This window comes from Salmo salar, chromosome 03, assembly GCF_965601325.2.
Source record: "Salmo salar chromosome 03, fSalSal1, whole genome shotgun sequence".
NCBI lineage: Eukaryota > Metazoa > Chordata > Actinopteri > Salmoniformes > Salmonidae > Salmo > Salmo salar.
The window spans coordinates 83373247-83376946 of record NC_138293.1 but is presented as its reverse complement, the minus strand read 5'-3'; the positions used below and the strand labels follow the sequence as shown (position 1 = coordinate 83376946).

The 3700-nt window shown below is 44.9% G+C and overlaps 1 non-coding gene across 1 annotated transcript; it reads right to left on the bottom strand.

Moving 5' to 3' along the window:
- Positions 1-361: 361 nt before the first annotated feature.
- Positions 362-513, bottom strand: LOC123741929 (5.8S ribosomal RNA). The gene has a single exon (XR_006769454.1). It is a non-coding gene; the product is annotated as a 5.8S ribosomal RNA (ribosomal RNA).
- Between the last annotated feature and the right edge of the window lie 3187 nt (positions 514-3700).

Genomic DNA, 3700 nt, shown 5'->3' with positions numbered 1-3700 from the left:
TTGCCTTTTGGATGGCCGTCATTGTAAATAAGAGTTTTTGATCTTAACTGACTTGCCTAGTTAAATAAATTAAACATGAGATCAGGAAAAACTCAAGCCCTCAGAAAAGAAAATATACATTTTGCCACCTCTGCATAGTACAAGTGGGGGTTGCGCCTAACCATGTGTGGAACGTGGGCGCCTCCCGCCGAGGCGGGAAGGGAAAGGAAGGGCGTATGGGGGAGAGGAGAGAGAGCCGAGGCCCCCTCTCAACACTCCCACCAAGCCGTCTTGGTCTGCACTTAAGGGGACAAAGGCCGCACAGTGGCGGCCTGCGACTGCCTCAGTTGCGGAAATCCGGGGGTTCCGATTGATGGCAAAGCGGCCCTCAGACAGGCATAGCCCCAGGAGGACCCTGGGGCCGCAAGGTGCGTTCGAAGTGTCTGATCAATGTGTCCTGCAATTCACATAAGTTCTTGCATCTAGCTGCCTTCTTCATCGACGCACGAGCTAAGTGATCCACTGCTAAGAGTTGTACTTTTTTGTTTTTTATTTTACGCAGAGGCTAGTGGCGCAGGCGGGGTTGGGGAGGTTGCCCTCATTTACCCTGCCCGCCCTTCGCCAGAGGCCACAGTTCACGGAGCAAAAAGGTTTGAGGTTGAACGAAAAGCATCCGGGTGCTCCGCCACCGCCGTCGCCGAAGCAACGGGAGGAGAGACATTAAACCTGCGCCGGGGCGCAGAGTGGTTGGTGAGACCCAAGCAGCTTAATGTTGGAGACCGAGGCGGGAAGACCCGGTTCACCGGCAACCCCCAAGCCCACAGGTGCACCATGCAGCCGTGCCTAATGGGGAAAGGGGGGGTGGGCCTTTCCTCTTTTGTTCTCTATTGTTCATCTATTGTTCCTCAAGCAAGGCGGGAGGCCGACGACATCCGGATTCCCATCAGACTAACTCCTTGAATGCATCTTACTTGAAGTTCGCAGTTGTGTCTAAAAAACACTAACTATACTTTACTGTATTTACTATACTTGGGATATCGCTTTTCAACAGGAAAAGTTGAACAGTTTTTTGAGGACGTAGGCGTTCAAGGAAGTAGCTTCACACTGGAAACGTATTTTCAGACCTTTAAATTATAGGTAACGAGAATGATTCATCCTCTTCCACATTGCCTTCTTCCCCATAGAGAACTGTCAGGCATTCACTAGGAAGTATCATCAAACTGGTAATTCCTTATTTTCACACCATAACATTCAAGTTAACGAGGCTGATTCATCCTCTCCCTCCACAGCCCACGCCCCACCCCTCCTTCCCCCAAGCTATCTCTTCCTTTCTTCTTTGTGATAGTCTTTTCATCATCCTGACCAACGAGGAAGATCTCTTTTGTTTTGACTCTGGCTCTAAGGATCACAACAACCTCACTTCCACAATGTGTTACTAAGGTTCCTGGCAGAGCAGTCAGAGGTATTGTTTTAAAAATTATTATGATGACAACATGGAATTCCATGATGACCAGAAAGGAAAGGTGTGTATTTCTTGTATAATGCAGTGTGTCAAGTACACTAGGGATATTTTGAGGTGAGATCAGACTGTTAGGACAGCTCTATCTTTTTAAAAAACATTAACGTAGCATATTTTTGATGTCATGAAATTACAGGTGCCTCAGTCAGTCACATTGTATGGCCTCAAGTAAACATAATTCTGTCAGTAATAAAGTTGCTTTTTTGGCTTGATTTTTCCTCCAGTTTGTCCTCCAGTGATTTTGGAACTTTTCCTGTTGAAAAGCGATATCCTAAGTATAAATGCAGTAATGTACACACACTAAAGGTAAAAAATGTTTAATTGGGAGCAAAATAGTGTTTTATAGACAAATCTGCAAACTTCAAGTAGGACAGCATTCAAGCAGTTGGTTTGTTGGGAAGTCGTGATGTCATCGGCCTCCCCCCTTGCTTGAGGAACAATAGAGAACAAAAGAGGAAAGCCCCCCCCCCCACTTGTGCGATGTCATGACTTACTGTACCTGAACCACCTGTTGAGATGTGCCCTTTGTTGAGTTAAACCGGTCGTTAAATGAGGTGAAAAGGAGACTGGACTGCCACTTTAATTGCACCTTTTTCTAGCAGACACATCAAATCAAATTTTATTGGTCACATACACATGGTTAGCAGATGTTGTTGCGAGTGTAGAAATGCTTATGCTTCTAGATCCGACAGTGCAGCAGTATCTAACAGGTAATATCTAACAAATTCACAACAAAACCTAATATCTAACAATTCCACAACAAAACCTAATACACACAATCTAATAAAGGAATAGGATGAGAATATAAGTATAAAATATATGGATGAGCAGTGACAGAGCGGCTAAGATGCACTAGATAGTAAAGAATAGATAGTGAAGGATACAGTATATACATATGAGATGAGTAATGCGAGATATGTAAACATTCTTAAAGTGGCATTATTAAAGTGACTAGTGTTCCATTTATTAAAGTGGTTAATGATATCAAGTCTGTAGGAGGGCAGCCGCCTCTCTGTACTAGTGGTGGCTGTTTAACAATCTGATGGCCGGTCACATTGACAGGTGACAGCAGAGTTAAGTGGGATTGATAGCCGCAATATTTGCAACCAGTGCCAGAGGGAACACACTAATGTGTGTTGCCAAAACTATACAGAGTTACTCATAATATGTGAATGTGGTCAAGAAGGACATTTCTGCCGACTGAACAATAAAACAACATGAAAGAAGGACTTCTCTGTCTTCACTGACATTTTCAACCTCTCCCTGACCCAGTCTGTAATACCTATATGTTTCAAGCAGACCAAGAAAGCAAAGGTAACCTGCCTAAATGTCTACCGACCTGTAGCACTCACGTCGGTAGCCATGAAGTGCTTTGAAAGGCTGGTCATGACTCACATCAACACCATTGTCCCGGAAACCCTAGACTCACTCCAATCCGAATACTGCCCCAACAGATCCACAGATGACGCAATCTCAATCGCACACCACACTTCTCTTGCCCATCTGGACAAAAGGAACACCTATGTGAGAATGTTGTTCATTGACTACAGCTCAGCGTTCAACACCATAGAGTCCACAAAGCTCATCACTAAGCTAAAGACCCTAGGACTAAACACCTCCCTCTGCAACTGGATCCTGGACTTCCTGACTGGCCGCCCCCAGGTGGTAAGGGCAGGCAACAACACATCTGCCACACTGATCCTCAACAATGGGGCCCCTCAGGGGTGCATGCTTAGTCCCCACGACTGTTCACCCACGACTGCGTAGCCAAGCATGACTCCAACACCATTATTAAGTTTATCTGCAGACTGAACAATAAAATAACACGAAAGAAGGACATTTATGCAGACTGAACAATAAAACAACACGAAAGAAGGACATTTTTGCAGACTGAACAATAAAACAACACAAAGGAAGCACATTTCTGCAAACTGAACAATAAAACAACACGAAAGAAGGACATTTCTGCAGACTGAATAATAAAACAAAATGAAAGAAGGACATTACTGCAGACTTTAGACTTTTTTGGGCTAGGAAACACAAAGGTCATGAACCCTAGTCTGTCAGCAAGGAGCTCTCCATCGGGCTGTTTTTTTCTTCCTAACAATCTTTATCTCCTGGGCTACAATCACCTATCCGGACCCGTTTTACTGCCGATGCGGAGCCCCACCGGGCCTTCACGACTGGAGTTCCGACATTTTC